This window comes from Castor canadensis, chromosome 11 (genome assembly GCF_047511655.1).
Source record: "Castor canadensis chromosome 11, mCasCan1.hap1v2, whole genome shotgun sequence".
Taxonomy (NCBI): Eukaryota; Metazoa; Chordata; class Mammalia; order Rodentia; family Castoridae; genus Castor; species Castor canadensis.
Window position 1 is genome coordinate 89,110,875 of NC_133396.1, and position 17,496 is coordinate 89,128,370.

General features: G+C 37.1%; 1 protein-coding gene across 1 annotated transcript in view; it reads left to right on the forward strand.

Moving 5' to 3' along the window:
* Positions 1-16,675, forward strand: part of Ankrd45 (ankyrin repeat domain 45) — a 116,954-nt gene extending 100,279 nt beyond the window's left edge. The window contains exons 4-10 of the transcript XR_012438825.1: positions 3,103-3,219; positions 4,587-4,748; positions 8,177-8,276; positions 10,435-10,578; positions 12,383-12,551; positions 15,837-16,000; positions 16,568-16,675. The gene's annotated coding sequence lies outside the window, so the exon portion shown is untranslated. The remainder of the gene's footprint in view (positions 1-3,102; positions 3,220-4,586; positions 4,749-8,176; positions 8,277-10,434; positions 10,579-12,382; positions 12,552-15,836; positions 16,001-16,567) is intronic.
* The last annotated feature ends 821 nt before the right edge of the window (positions 16,676-17,496 follow it).

Consider the following 17,496-nt stretch of genomic DNA (forward strand, 5'->3'; position numbering starts at 1 on the left):
CCTTCAGGTTTCTTATACTCTGAGAAGAAACCAACTTCATAATTCATCAGACAGAAGAATCAGAGGTTATTGCCTCAACAGTGGGGAGAATGAGCCTTAGAGAAGGCTGCTTTGGTGTTACCTAATAAAGTTTAAAGCAAGACTCAAAGAATTCAAATCACTTCCTAGGAATTTAATTGCATTCCAGAACAAAGCTCTAGGATATTTATAGGAAAATAAAAATATAAAGCACCTGATATGATAAAATTTACAATTCTGTCATCTAATAAAAATTATTAGACATGCCAAGAAGCAGGAAATTATGACTGATATAAAATGCACAATAATAAGAAGAAGACCAGCAATGATGCAGAGCATAGAAACATGAAACATGAAACATGAAACATGAAAGCAGTTAACATGAGGCTGGATGTGCTGCCACGGACCTGGAGTCTCAGCTACTAGGGAGGCTGGGGCAGGAAGATCACTTGAATCTGGGGGTTTGAGACCAGCCTTGTAAACAGCAAGAAACTGTTAAAAAAAAAAGTTTCTATTGCCGTATTCTGTACGCTCAACAAGTTAAAGGAAAGATTGAGCATGGTGTAGAACCTACTCATACCAGTTTGTAAGAGCCCATAGTTAAATAATCAGGAAAGCAGGGCATGGTGGTGCTCATCTGTGATCCCAGCACTCAGGAGGCTGAGACAGGAGGATTGCAAGTTTGAGTCTAGCGTGGGCTACATAGTAAGACCCTGCCTCAAAAAAATATATCAGGAAAATTTTCAAGCTCATTATTAAACCATTGGCTATGGTGGGAATGTTTACACATGGAATTGGCAAAAACTGCAAATAAGGCTTTTTTTTTAAGTTTTGGAGAGTTGGTTTATTAGCATACCAGTGGACATGATAGATATGTGAGCCCTAAATCAAACTTCCAGGGATGTAGATCACAGAGTTCTACATGGATTAATGAATAGCTGATCAGAAACTGTAGAAAAGATTAGTGGACGTGAAGACTTAGCATTGAAAATTATCCAAAATGAAGCTCAGAGAGAAAAGACTAGGAAAAATTACTGAGCATCAGTGAACTGTGGAACAACTACAGGGCAGAGAAAGAAAGAAGAACAAAAAACATCTGAATAAATAACAGATAAAAATTTTCTAAATTTGCTAAAAACTAAAAAGCAAATATTCAAGAATCTCAACAAACATCAAGTCCAAGAAACAAAAGAAAACTATGCTAAGAAAATAGAAAAAATACGTCCCTTAAAACCAGTGATCAAGAGAAAAATTTAAACTCAGCCAGGGGACGGGGAGCAAATATTCTGAGGGACAATTACAATAATGACAAGAGAAATCTCTTCACAAACAACACAGCCCAAAAGACAGTGCCGGCAACAGTTTTAGAGCACTAGAAGAAAACACTTTCCAGCTTCACAATTTCGTACTCAGAGAAAACATCTTAAGGTGGAGGTGAAATTAGCAAAAGCTGAAAGTATTTTTCACCAGCAGACTTGCACTACAAAAAATGTTAAAGGAAGTCCTTAAGGCAGACAGGAAATTGTATCAGATGGAAATCTGAATATGGAATTTGATCTACTCAGGCACCTGGCAACCATTAATCTATTTTTGGTCTCTATGTATTTGTCTGTCCCCATAAGATAGAGTCATACAATACAGCAGCCCTCCTTTGTCTATGGGAGATCCAAGATCCTCAGAGGATGCTTGAAACCACGGACAGTACTGAATCTTATATGTACTATGTTTTACCCTATACATACACACCTATCATAAGTTTAATTTATAAATTAGGCATGGTTAGAGATTAATAACAATAATTTCAAAGTTATTGAGCTATAAAAATTATAACAAGATATTGTAATAAGTTATTGAAAAGTTATGAGTTGTTTATTTCTGGAACTTTCCATTTCCTATTTTGATACCATAGTTGACCTCAGGTGGCTGAAACTATGGAAAGCAAAACCACAGATAAGGGGATATTGTATGTGGCTTTTGTGTCTGGTGGCTTTCACTCAGTATAATGTTTTCATGTTGTAACATGTATCAGTATTTTATTCCTTTCTCTTATCTTTCTCCCCTTTTCTCTCCTCTCCTTTCCCCTCCCCTCCCCTCTGTTCTCTCTCTTTTTCTTTTTTTTTTCTTGATTCAGGGTCTCATTACATTACTTGCTATATAGCCTAGGCTGGCTTTGAAGTCATGATTCTCCTGCCTCAGCCTCCTGAGTGCAAGGATTACAGGCATGTGCCACCATGCCCAGCTGCTATTCCTTTCTGTGGAGGAATAATGTCCCATGGTAGGAATGTACCATCTGTGTTTATTCATTCATCAGTGGATGGACATTGAATTGTTTCCACTTTTTGTCTATTATGAATGCTATGAATGTTGATGTAAAAATCTTTGTGTGGACACACATTTTTAATTCTCTTGGACAAATACCTAGAATTGCTGGGTCATATTTTATACTTTTAAAATGAAGTTCTTTTGGGCTCTGATTCATTCTTATTTAAGGTAAGTGTGTTGTCCTAAGACATGTCTCATACTGAGGCTCAGGCATGCTTGAGGCAATGGGCAATACAAGGAGAACTATTGTTATGTTCCTTTGCCACTGAAAATTCAGAAGGTGAAATGGAGCAATTTAAAAAAATTGCGATTGTAGCCAGGTGCTGGTGGTTCATGACTAATACTACTATTATCTGAGGAGGCAGAGATCAGGAGGATCATAGTTTGAAACCAGCCTTGGCAAATAGTTCACAAGACCCTACATCAAAAAAGCCCAACAGAAAACAGGGCTGGTGGAGTGACTCAAGTGGTAGAGCGCCTGCCTAGCAAGTGTGAGGCCCAGAGTTCAAACCCCAGTACAGGAAAAAAAAAAAAAGTGATTGTGATTGTCTTATAGAACCATCAGAATTATGCTGTCTTCTTTCTGTTCTTTTTTTCCCTTATCCTGTTTCTTCTCTTCTTTTTCTGCTTCCTGTGCGAGAGTATCATTTGTATATTAAATTATATTTACATATAAATATGCTTAATTATATACAAATTATGTATTTATATTAATAATATATTTATTTTACATTAAATCATATTTTATATTTCCTTTTGCAGGCATTTCTAAAATGTATATTGATATAATTAGAGGCGAATCATTGATCATTTGTAGTGTCACATCCATTTTTTTTGGAATTTTTCGGAGCAACTCAATCCACATTTCCATGTTTAGGGGTAAGAGCATTTTTTTGTTTATTTTCTAAAATTGTTCATATTGAAATTGAAATACATTTAAGATGTCTTTGGAAACAAGAACACAATCACTATCTATATGTTTTCTTGGACACTAAAAGGCAAAGAATGTTGAAAATTATTTCATGTCTTTCATATATGCATGCCTGCATACTCAATTCAAATCATCTAGCTCAGGTTCACCTGTTTCTGGATCAGTCTGAATTTCGGTGAGTGGCTATTAAGAACTGACTTGGTCCTGAAGTTGAGCTGGAGGATGAAAGCAGAATAGTTCATGCAAAAGTGGGAGCCAGATCCTAAAAGTGACAATAGCCAGATGTCTGTGGCTAATGATCATGGAGATGTAGAATATGTTGCCTTGTTAGGTTTCCAGATGTAGTACTAATAATTAAAGAAGAAAGGGAAAAAAGAAATCATAGCATGAAGTAGGAAAACGTGTCCTCTTGATATATTTATATTTGTGATAGTTTTGGAAGAAGGAGGGAGGCACTAAAAGGAGAAGGAAATACTGGTTAATAAGGGGATGTTTGCAATGCTTCTCAATGAAGAAGCTATGGGGTTTGGAGTAAGACATTTCTTTTGTTATTTAGGACTTTGTTATTTAGGACTACCCTTACCCTTTGCTTGGTCACTGCCACTGGTGACTCCAGTTATTGTGGCTAATGAAAATTTTGTCTTTCCATTACTCAAAGGTCCTCTGGGCTGGGTGCAGAGGTCATAAACTGATTGCAGTTTGGCAGGGACCCTGGGTATGATTTGTTTGGCCCTGACATTTAAAGAAATTTTTTTGAATTAGGTTTTTTTTTTTTTCTAGTACTGGGGATCGAACCCATGGCCTCAGCCAGGCTAGGCAAGTTATTAGGCAAGTTCTCTGCCACTGAGCTACACCCCCAGCCCTGGCTGTCTTTTGTTAGGATATTCCATCTCTAATTTGTCATAAGTTTTTCACATTTATGTTCCTTGCCTGCCCTCTGAAGACATTTAAATCTTCTGTCCTTGGATAGGTAAACCTCAAGTTGCAGACTGAACTGGAAGGATAGCCTAAGACAGCCTCTTTGTCTGGCTTTCTTGGTTCACTTTTATCTGCTGAAGAACAAAATCTCAAGAGCAAACCAGGGAGGGGAGAATAAAGAAGAAGGATGGAGGGGGTGAATTCGATTATGATATATTGTAAGAACTTTTGTAAATCTTACAATATACCCCCCCAGTACAATAATAATATGATAGTGAAAAATAAATAAAAATAAAGGAAAAAAAAAAAAGCAAACCAAAGTGACATCAGTGAAAGAAACTGACGTGACAGCTCAACTTTTTGCTCCTTACTTACTCACTTTCTTTCTTTTTTTCAGAATTACATGTAGTCCTGGGACTCCTCTTGGACATTTTTGGAAGCATAATATGTGGATATTGCTGTGCAAGAGTCATTCAGTTTATATTGACCAACCTTTTTAGCAATACACTAACGAATGTTGTTCTCTGTTTTTCAATGGTGTACATGACTTTCTACTTTGGTAAGGCAGAAACAAAGCCCCCCCCCCACCAAATGCTATCTTCAAAGTTACTCTATAAATCTTGATTTTTGCCCTTCTCTTAACTCCAGTTATTTTTTCCCAACAGCTCCCTTCTTTTTGTGGTCCCTCCATGTGTCTTGTCAGATTATTTTACTGTCACCTCTAGCTCTTTCCTGTTCTCTCTTAATAACCTCCTTGTTGCTATTTCTCTTCCTCTTCAGGTTCATCTCTATGGTTACTTTCTTTTGCTTGAGGGGTGGATTTGAATTCAGTGCTTCTCACATGGTGGCAGGCACTCTACCACTTGAGCCACTTTGTCAGTCCTTTTCTTGTGTTGGGTATTTTTGAGATGATAGAGTCTCATGAACTATTTGCCCCTGCTGGCTTCAAACCTTTGTCTTCCTGATCACTGCCTCCCGAATAGCTAGGATTACAGGTGTGAACCACTGATGCTCGGCTCTCTTTTTCTTTTGGAGCTCTATTCTTTGACCTTACCAGTAGTCAATGGCAGTCCCCTGGAAGAAGAACCAACACTGAGCTCATTCTTACTCTGACCCTGAGAAACCCATCTGCAAAATGAGAGATGCTCCTGAGGTCTTTTCCAGCTCAACAACCTTGAGTTCAATGGGTGATAAACTGAGGAGGCTGCTGCAATGGTGGCCCTTTTCTGAGTTTAGGAAGTAGGAAAGGAGAGGGAGAAATTAGGCACATTTATGTCTGGAAGAGAAGCAGGAGAGTAAGAGGAGTAAGAGCCCAACAGTGGTGGAACATCAGTTAGTTCAGTCCTGTAAAATTGGGAATTAAATTGTTTACTGGCCAGAATGATGTAACCAGGTCCCAAGAGGCACAGTAATGGTGTCTAAACTGTCAATTTCTGCTTTTGATCTCATCTCACAGTGAAGCAGTTTCCATTCATGAAAGACCTCAGGTATCAACAGATACCTCTTGTCTTCACCTCCAGTTACAGAAAAGCATTGCTTCCTCTACAGACAAGTTACCACCTAGGGGTTGTGCACTGCCCTGAATCAATAAAGTTATAGACATTCACCAAAGGTTCATTTCCTTCACCTTTCCACATTTATTTTCTCCTCTGTGAGGCTTTTGTGGATTCATTAACTCCTTGAAGAAAAGCTAATTTGGCCTTTTTTTTCCCCCTTTTTTGGCATGGCTAGGGTTTGAAGTCAGGGCTTCATGCTTGAGAGGCAGGTACTCTACCACTTGAGCCATACCTCCAGTCCATCAATTTGGTCTCTCTGTCTCCCTATCAAACTGTGAGTTCCTTGGGGAGAAGGCTGTCTCTTGGTTGTCTTTTTACTTATTCTCTGTTCTGTCTCCCCTCAGCCACACTCAACAGTTTGCAATATGCCTGATAGTAATTTAACCACATGTTGGTTGAATAAACTGATATTATCACTTGAAGGGGTTTTGGGCTAATCAGACTTGTGTTCAAATCCTAGCTCTACAATTTATCAGTTTGATCACCTTGGAAAATAACTTAACCTCTCTAAGCTTCAGTTTCTTCAGTGATAGAATATTATATATGAAGAGGGCACTGCAGGCACTGATGAAGTAGTGTGTGTGATGAGACTTACGCTGGTGAGCTAGAGGTAGTTCTCAGGGGCTCGCAAGTGCTGATTGGGCACATCTCCTCCCACCTCTATTCAAGTGACTTCATTGGGTAGCCAGCAATTGGCCATGGTGGGAGTCTTTGCCCCATGGCTATTGGAAGACATGACAAATAAGGATATAGAAAATTTGCCCCCCAAAGAGTTGGTTTTAAATGTTTACCCATATACTACTGGGCTCAAAGTAGGGCAGTTAGTAAATGTTGGTTCCTTTCCTCTTCCCTTCTAGAAATGGTGATGTTTCCAGTCAGTGGTTGGCCTCTTCTTAAACAGATGCAAATGGGTGTGGATTGAAGATAAAGGGGCAGGATGGGGTTCCTTACAGTCTTTTAGAATCATTTCCATATTAGATGATTCCTGGTCCTGACATACAATTTTTCACATTGAGATGGAGTTATCATCTAATTAAGCAGTATGGATTCCATTTGCTCATTTAGGTATGCATCCAAAAATCTTGATCAATTTAGCTTAATTCAGTTCTAATCAAATATTTACCAAAGGACTGGGGAGTGGCTTGAAGGGTAGAATACTTGTCTGGTAAATGTTAAGCCCTGAGTTCACTCTCCAGTACTACCGAAAAAGTGCACTTAAAATCCAGTATGTACTAATTATTAAAGAATTGAAAATAAGATTTTGAGACAGTTTCCCTATCATCACAGCCTTAGAACACTACTGGTTTTACTGTCAGTAAATAAATTTAATTTATTTAAATTAAATTCAGTCAATAAAAAAGAAGATAAGAAGAAGTCTGAAGTGAACTTCAGTGAGTAGATAAGTGAAAGGAATAATAAAATCCCCTTTAATAAACAATATTAATAAGTACTAAGTATTAATAAGTATTACTAAGCAATAGAGTGAATAGGTAAAAACAATGGATAGCATAATAACAGTGAGGATCATTTATTCCTTGCTATACAGTGTGCCAAATTCTAGTTTAATTTTCACAACAGCTATATGAGGAGTTATTATTCTATACCTATTTTATAGATGCAGTGACAGTAAGGGAGAAATTGTAGGTCACATCCCAAGAGCAACTAGCTTTGCTCTGTTCCAAAACTCTTCTACTTCACCCTTTCACATTCTTTGTCTTTCTCTCTGCCTGCTGTTTATAATGTGCTATTTGAAGGCCTTGCATCTAAGACTTGATATTTGTTGTATTCAAACATTCTTCATGGTGGCCTTTCCTGCCTCAGACTATTAACATGTTTTTGTAGAGCCTAGTGATCTACCATTTCATTTAGGGAGGTGAAAGTGAAGCAGGCTTCAGGAGCTGTAATTAGAGGAAGCACTGAGGTTGGCCCACAACTCTCAGCACATGCAGCACAAGTCCCTGAGGTGCCGAGCAGAGATTACTAAACTTATTCTTTTAGTGGCTCTACCTTCAATGATGATGTGGGGTTGGTAAACTGGGTCAAATCTGCTTATTTTTAGACATACTGTTGGCCTTGAAAATGGTTTTTAAAAAGAACAAAACAAAAGAAAAATATTTTGTGAGGTGAAATTCAAATTTCAGTGCCTATAAATAAAGTTTTATTGGTCATATTATCTGTGACTACTTTTGCAACACAACAACTGAATCAAGTAGTCATGACAGGTGCCATTTGGCCCACAAAGACTAGATATTTACCATTCATCCCTTTACAGAGAGTTTGCTGGCCCCTGGTCTGTAGCATTAAGCCAATCCTCTGAAGCAACTTTCTGAGTAAGAAATACTACTGTCAAGTTTTTTACCAATTCTTCACTCAAAAAACCCAGTGTGCAGAGTTAAATGTATTTAATTTTATTCATTTTTTCCCTCTCCAGTGGAATTTTTTGGAATGTCAGGCACTGTTGCTCTGGTTACGGTAGGACTGAATTTAGATTCCTTAAGCTTTAAACCAAAGATGGAGTTCATAATTACCAAGTAAGTCTTTTATTGTGTTTGGTATAGATTTCATGTTTAGTGCTTAAGGGGTCTTTTAGTGGATGTTAATAAAACTCCTTTTATGTAACTTTTTTCTACCTTTAAATTTAAATTTTTCTATCAGTTATATTTGGAAGGAACTTACAATACCAATAATTATTGACATTAATTGATATTCCTATTATGAATGAAGTTTCAGTGTCTCAGAGACCATAGTGGTTTTTGTACATAACTCTTTGCTAGAATTTAACTTTGAATTGTGGATTTAAAAAAAAATGCCATTTCCCTTTATTTCCTTCATAATACACCTAAATGATGGTATCCTAATATAGAAAAAAAAGAAAAGAAGTGTCAGAAAGATGCAACACCAGCAAAATGCTTACCCAGCCATTTCTACCTGGTACTGCAAAATGTCATGTGAACAACTGTGGATGGGGAAAACCATTGCTTGTCTTCTCAGATAAATATCTTAGACCTTCTCTAAGAGACTGTGCTAAGTTACAGAATTGTTGCAGAATTAGCGGACATCAAGTAACACCAAATAAAAAGCAAATGTTGAAATGAAAAAAATTATCCTTATTTCTCACTTTTCCCAGGAAAATTTATTTAGTATAAAAGACTATTAATCCATTGCTCTAAAATAAAGTCCTTCTTACTTTTTGATGTTAAAATGTCCTTTCTTTTATGACATTCCAGTGATAGAGGGTGGTAATTCTTTTCTATGTGGTACCTATAACTATTGTAGTTTTATGCATATATGAATGGCGTTTCATTGGTTTTTGAATTTAGAAGCTTGGGACTATTTCATGAAGCATATGCTTGGTGTTGCATTCTGGACTTGGACAGTTTCCTGAGATGTCTGTCAGCATCATTCTAAATTACTCATTCTGCCCACTCAATCCTTTATTCTTTCACCCATCCAACCAATCCTTTTTTAAAGTGTGCTATGGCCTAGATTTTGCATTTTAGGTTTAGATATATGGAAATAAGCTACTTTTCAGAAGGTGCTCATTGTAAAATGGCATACATGTTTATATAATAAACTTAATAAGTATGAAAAGTATGTATTTATTGGAATCTTACTATATGCAAGGCATTTTTAAGGTCCTGTGGAGAAATTTTTAGACGTTTACAGTTCCTCAGTCATTCCCTGACATCTGAAAGTTAAGCACCGGCTTGAAACAAGAGATAGGAATCCCCAGCAGAATCACACTGTGCTTGGCCGGGATAAGGTGTATAACAGAGTATTGTTTATCTGCAGCTAAACAATCTGCTTCTTTCTGAGTGTAGATCTTGAGATCTTCCTGTAGGAGATTGACTTGTGGGGCAGACAGCTGAAAGGAAAGGTCTCAAAAGAGGGAATCAAGAGGAGGCAAGACTTGAGATCTCCTTGTTGAAGTCACATGTAGTCCTGATTCATGCATGCTAGCACAGGAACCTGGCAGAAAAGAACATGTACCTTGCTGAGACCTCAGCCCCATATCCTAACCACTGTGTTCAGCCCTACTGGGTGTGGAGCTGAGTTTGCAGAGTTTTAGGAACTGATCTGAGATAGCTTCTGTTTAACCATGGTGCTGTAGACAATTGGCACTGCAGGGATACAAGAGGCTCACTTCCTGCTACAGTACTTAGGACGGTTTCATGGAGAAAATGGGTTTAGAGTTAGGTTTACAAGACTTTTATGAATTCAGTAGATGGTAAAGCCTACAGGAGAGACATCAAGTAAGAGAAGCACATGCAGTTCACAGTGGGAAAAGTTCTGTAGAGGCACTGGGTGATCATACAAAGTTAATCAGGTACCTTCTTGCAACCACCTCTGGGCTTAGCTGGGCAGTTCTTACTATTGATAAGGTGCAAGCTAATCCTGGAGAAACTGATAAATCACCAACTTGGAGAGGCTCTCATTTTTCTGCTTTGCTCTTGCTATTCTGTTGTGAGAGGCAGCCCATGAATTCAGATATGATGAAGATGACGCGGATTATGAACCAGGTGCCTTTAGATCCAACAAAAGTACTTTTCGTTGTTGACTGTAATAGTGCTGAAGGCAAGGGCCTCCACTGAGACTATATGATAGATATAACATAGATGCTTTTATGTGAAAAAGAAAATCGCTTTAAAATGTACTGTTTAAAATGTCATTTTCTTTTTATTCATCCAGATTCTTAATAATGTTTTCATCTGTATATGAACATTTAATATACACCTTCTTTGGCATTGTGATTGGTTGTGGAGAAATCAAGTATTTTAGATTTCACACTGCAGTTTTCATTTTCATCTTATTTGCAACAGTGAATTTTGTAAGGTAATTACATTTAAAAGTTTGTCTTACTGAGTTTAGATGTTTTTAAGCCTGGAATTAGAATTGGGAAGCAATGGACTATGGAAAAAGAAAAAGAAAAAAACCCATTGTGGACATGGACTCAGAAAGCCTGCATTGTTGCCCAGGCCTTGACAGTGACCAGCTAGGCAACCTGGGAAAAAAGTTTGTTTTTCAAAGTTTCCTCTGTAAAATGAGAGAGGGTAGACATGTAGCATCAGCATAGATGTTGCCCTTGAGTTTGATAGAAATACAAATTCATGGGCCTATCTCCACTGATTCTACTGAGTTGAGTCTCTGGAGGTGAGATCAAGGAAACAGTTTTAATGTGTTCTCTAGCTATCTCTGATTCAAGGTTAATCTTTGAGCACCACTCAACTATATTAATGACTCTTAACACTTGTTTACTTTCATCATCATTTATTATAATCGATATCTATGGTAAAGTCATTTATTAAACACTTACCATGTACAAAATGTCATTAATATGAATATAATTGATGAGATAGGTATTATTGCATCATTTCACAGGTGAATCCCAGAGAGCTTGAAAGTTTGCTTAGGGGCACCCTACTTCTAAAGACAGAATTGGGATTTCATGCTTTTAAAATGCTGTTGCCTGCTCCTGATAGTTGTGTCTTCCATAAGAATTCATGACAGCATCATCTCCATACAAGATGGTGGCCAAGGGAGCTTATTTTATAAGATATTCTCATGGAATTTTGCCTCTACTGACTCCAAAGTCACTGTCTACAGCTCTGTCAACATGCCACTTCCATCCCCTGTCCCATCTGTGCTGGTGCACACCTGCTGTACCTATGTTCCTGTCAAATCAGTAGCCATTTGATCATCTCTCTTTCTGTCTCTATGCCTGGACTTCTTTAAAAATAATTTTTTAAATTAGTTTTTCCTTCCTAGCATGATTTATGTATTTATGCTTATTGCTTATTTCTAGGTCCAAATTCCATCACCCATGCTTGTTAACTTTGGTCAGAATATGAAGGAAGATACATGCCTTCTTGTATATTGTTTGACTCAGTCATACATCTCATTATCTCATTTTTACCTTCATAACACCACTAGGAGATAAGAATTTATTATCATTTTATAGATGAAGAAATAAGCCAAGAAAAGTTAAGTATATTGCTCAAAGTGAAATTGCTAGCAAGTGCCAGAGACCTTGCTGAAGTAATGGTTCCACCTCACAAGAAAGGGTTTGCCAGACAGAATCATCTTTTGTGGGCCCTCAAAATATGGATGGGCTTTCTATAAGAGAATTGTTGAAGTTTGTTGAGAAGAGTCACTTCAGACAAAGAACATGGGAAGGTGTGGGTATAGTAATCATGACAAAGAACTGGGAAGGTGTGGGTATAGTAATCATTACTAATTTCTGAATTCAGTTATTTTTTAACCTGTCCAGGAACAGATGATCTTGTCAATGTTCTTTGAAGAAGTTTCTAGGCAGGCATTTATTATCTAAATGCAAACAGTTTACAATAGTGTATTATATTTGTATAGAACTTCTAGCATTATTTTCAAGGATTGAACGTCATGTACAAAATTTAGATAGTAGACTTGATTGGCCCCAGAAAATTTGAATGACTACAATGTCTAAATTGTAACATTGAATTTGAAAATTTGAATGACTAAATTTGAATGACTACAAACTACAATGTCTTCTCCTTCTTGAAAAATTTTATATGTAATTTAGTATTGAGTACATGGTTTCAGCAATGAATAAGATTAATATATAAGCTGTGATTTATTTTTAATATTTTTCTTTCCACAGGTGGCTTACTATTTTTTTAGTGAGCCCTATTTTGACCCATGCAAGTTATGATTATAATTGGCGATGGGGAATTGTTATTACGTGGTCTGGAATTAGAGGTGTTTTTAACTTACTCTTGGCTCCTAATATTTACAATCTGGCTGAACACAAAGATGAGGCACCACATATGGTAGGAAAAAATCATGTCTCATGATTGTTTACATGTATTCATTTTTACTTATTTTGTAACACTTGTTACCACACCTGATAAAAAAGTTAACCTGTTTTGAATTAGGTTTTAGAATGCATTCTTTCAAGTAGAAAGGATCTCAGGAGAAAAGTTTATTTACAGTGAGAGTGTGGAAGGGACCAGCATTCATGTAGTGTTTATGGTCAGGAGTATTAGACTAGGCTTCCAATCTTGCCATTCACAGGCTGGGTGACCTTGGGGGAAGTTCTCCAGCTTTGCTGAGCCTCAATTTCCAGTTGAAATGATGCTTAGTAAAATTCCTGACAGTTAATAAATACTCAATAAATATTATTGAGCACACAAATACACGTTTTCAATAGCTGTCAGAAAGCATGAAAAAAAAAAAAACAACCCAATACCCTTAAGGGGAACATCACAATCCCTATAGCTGTTAGAACAGAAACTGAAATGCTAGTTAAGTATACCAAGGGAAGAAAAATTTTTATAAATGGTTGCATTAAGGATCTTGTTATATTTATGTCTTCAGGGTTCACTGAAAAAATTTCTGGTCAAAGACTCCATTATCTGTAGTGAAAAATAAGACTTTGTTTCCTTTCCACTCTTTCTCAAAGCCTCCTCTCCATCCCGGGGCTAGCTGATAGATTGATGGGTAGTCTGGTGGTATAGCGTCTGTGGTGCTGACACTCTAGGTCAGGTCCAAAGAGCCCAGTTCCCTTGCTGGCAGTGTCAGGGCACCTCATTGTCTATTTTTACAGTGCTGGGGATTGAACTCAGGAATTTGAGCATGCAAAGCAACCACTTGGGCCCTCGAACTACTACCACAGCCCCTGCATCTCATCATTTGTGACAGTAGTGTGTGAGTTAGTAGAGAAGTTGCTTGGTAACTCCTGATCCATTCCTCTCAGCTTCCCAGTCAGATAAACCTCAAACCTGCCCTTGGGAGGGAGGAAAAGGCTTGCATAAGATGACCTTAGACTACCTTCTTACTTACTGAGAATCCCAAAGCTGATGTCCAGCCCAGAATATTCTCTTCTTTGCTATTTTGCTCCTGTCCTGAAGGCCCAAAGAGTACAGCGTTTGTTGAATACCTTCTTTTTGGAAGAAACTATCAACCTCTCCATCTTGCATGTGGAGAAATGAAAGCAAAGATAGATGATAGGGAAAAAACTCAAGTACCCTAACTCTCCAAAGAGGAAGTTCTTTTCTTGATGGAATATCATATTTCTCACTACATCTTTCCTGAACACTTATTATCTGTGGGCCTGGTCTGGGAATTAATTTGGACATCAAGTAAGCCTGTAGTTTTGTAAAGACTTTGGGTCCTTCCTTGCTCCAAAGGAAAAGTACTGCATCCAACTGTTGAATTTTTTCAGTTCTTTTTTTTTTATCCAATGAATTGGTGTTCAACCAAGTCAATGAGACTTTAACTAACATTTTGGGTATGACTTTATAGTGTTTCTTAATTCCATCTGATGTTAAGAATGCCTTTTGCTCTATCCCTCACAATCTCTAGGAAAGGACCTGGGAGTCAGATGTTTAACAAATACTTCAGGTGGCTGTCGTCAGTCAATTTGGAGAAACATTCTGAAGGAGATGTTACTATTAACTCTGTTTTCTAGTGAGGGGCACTGAGGCTCAAAGGGGTTTAGTTAACTAGCTCTAAACCACATGGGTAATAAATGGCAAAGTCAAGGCTTACAAATGTGGTTGTCTTTTTGTCTCTCATGGTGCCTCCCCAGACTCCTGTACAGTTCCTGCCTGCTCCTTTGGGGCCTCTTGTATAGCTGCGGTAATCATTGGTGGCAGGTGCACATCCTATCTAGACTGTAGTCACCACTGCCTGCTGTTGCTAGGGTTTTTCCTACCCTGTGGATTCTATAGCCCTGTCTGTGATGGCTACCACCTTGTTTGACTGTTGTCTGAGGTAGCAACTCTGGAGAGCTCATCTCTCAGTGTCCTTATTGCAGAATAACACAGTCATTTTTTCCTCATTCAGAATGAAAATTAATTTCTGCTCCAGTATGTTACATTCAAGCGGTGTTCACAAAATAAGCCCTTTTTGCCTCAGTTTTATCAGAGACAGGATTAAAAAATCTGGATTAAAATAGAATTTTGTTGGCAATTAAATGTACAATGATTATCTTTGAAAAGCTTATTTAATATTTTGGTTCTAACCATTCGTATGCTTTGTTTTTAGTTTTTATTCTATGTACAAGTAATATCATTGTTGACTCTGGGAATAAATTCATACATGATGACTGAGTCAGCTAGGACATTAGGTAAAGTATATGTATTATTTAGTAATTAACTAGGGAAAAATACAAATAGGTTATTTATTTATTTTTTTGGTGGGACTGGGGTTTGAACTCAGGGCTGTCGGTCCATCTTGACCTGGTTATTTTGAAGATGAGGTTTGCTGACCGCAAACCACAATTCTCCCATTTTCAGTCTCCCAAGCAGCTAGGATTACAGACATGAGTTACCAATGCCTAGCCATGCAGACATTCCTCATGGAGCTCAAGGAAGTTATTTTCATCCATTTATTATATATAAATCCTGTATTAATTGGGATATTGGTTCAATAGATTTAACATGACCAAGTGAACAGAAGCTTATACAAGACAGAGAAACTACATTCCTCCTCCACTGAAAAGTCCTGAAGAGTGGGATGGTTAGGCTACAATAAGCTTTCCAGGGGTCCCGGTTCCTTTTCTTTTGTTGCCCCTCCATTCCATAGGCTGTTTCTCTTGTCTGCAGACAAATCCGTGCTCATTATCACCGTGTCTACAATACAATGAAGTAGAAAGGAGAAACTGGGGTGGGGTGTGGAAGGTAAACATCTTCCTTTTTAAGTGATGGCACTGACCATAACTTAATTACGTGAGCACACATGGGTGAAGGAACCTAGGACCTCTTATCATTTCCTGGCTGGTCATGTGCTTGACTAAGAGATTCTATTGGTGAAAGTAAGAAGGAAAGAATGGATAATGGGAGACAATCCCCAGGCTCTGCCACCATTGCCTAGTCCTAAAAGGAATCTGAGCCTGGTAATAAAAATATGCATAGATACAATAAAATCACAAATGGGAACACTTTATTAAATATGAAAGGAATTTGAAATCATTTATACTAAAACAGACAAATATAATAAAATCACAAATAGACACATTAAATAGACAAATCTGGAATGAGATCATTGGTGACAGGGAGAGGGAGAAGCTGTGGTGGATACTCTGTTAAGGCCCTCGCCTTTTTTTATTGCAGGTTTGTGTGCTATTTCCCTCCCAAGACAAATGGCCATGCAAAATATCATTCAGCATATACAGGAGATAATCCAGAACACAATAACATTATTTAAAACAGAAAAAATTTTGACAAATGTTAATTGGACTATAGTAGAAGAAAAATCAAAGATTCAATACATTCCTGTGAGTTGATCCCTGGCGGAAAAAACAGTCTTCATTCCCCCTCTCTAGGTCTGCCTGACTTGCCTGAATTGATGTTTTAAAAAACCTGATTCTGCTAAATAAACATCATAAAACCGAAGGGGTGGGGAATATCTATTAGATTTGTTATCTTGGTGAAATGATTTCTTTGAGCACTTTCTCTAAAGAGAAGGTCTTGGTGATCAGCCTGATTTGCTGGTTAAGTAGCAATCATTGACCTGTGCCAAGATGATGTTTCTGGTGGGTTGAGATACTGAAGGATCTCTTCCTGTATAATAAGTATTATGGAAAGCTGAAAACACAGGCTGAACCAGAGAGCAGTTAGGCATAGAAAGGTTTGGCAAAGAGTTTGCCCTCTCACTCTCCCTACAGAAATAAATTTCACCTCAATTGAGAACAACAATCTTACACAGAAAGAAATTTCCCAAGTTTAACATAGTCTCAGAAATTCTGATGTGAATTACTGAAATCCTCGTTGAGCATAGCATTTGCTACCTTCTCATCATTTTTACTTATTTTAACTTTATCTCTTTATGTTTTAAAACTTAGTCTGAAGGTGCTCTGCTTTCCTATGTCTCACATGATGAGAAAGAGTCGTCTCCAACTGATGAAGTTTTAATAGAAGAGGCCAGATTACATGTAGCTATAATACAAATGGTTGGTATTGTTCAAGTAATTTGCTTTAAATTTTTTTCTTGTAATGCCCTTAAACCTTAATTATGATTTTCAGGTTATAGAAAATGTTTTCTTGCCTTCTGATAGCCTATGGGTTATTAAAATTAATGTATGACTTATTAAAGTTTAAACAAAACAAAATAAAACCCTTCTTCCATATGCTTTAAATTTAAGTCACAAACCTTATTAATCTGTTTCTAAGACTAACAAATTTTAGCCATCACTTTAAGGGTCCTTAGAATAATGATTGGTACCATTTTCACACTTAGATAATTAAGCAGCAACATTAAATATCTGACACTGTTTTTTTTTATTTGTTTGTTTGTTTGCTTGTTTTGCAACAAGGGCTCACTGTGTAGCTTAGGCTGGCCTCAAGCTTGTTATCTTCCTGCTTCAAACTCCCAAGTGCTGGGATTACAAGCATGTACTACCACACTTGGCTGAAATTACTTTTTATAAATTTAACATATTTGAGTTCCTTTTATACAAAATTCTCTTAAATGCTTATAGTTAAAATAAATGTGGTGAACTAAAAATTCTCTCAACTATTTTAATGCTGATATTTTACATGTTCTAATATAAACATAAGAAAATTACTTGGTAAAATCAAATTTAAATTAACTTATCAAATTACATATTTTAAATTAGGGTTATATTAATAGGACAAATTTTACTCAATATAATAAGCATATAGTATATTTATTATGACCAGAGTTCCTTTTTTTCTCATTCTTTAAAAAGAATTCCTAACATACACAGAACAGTGTAATAAATTCCCATGTACCCATCACTCAGCCTTAAAA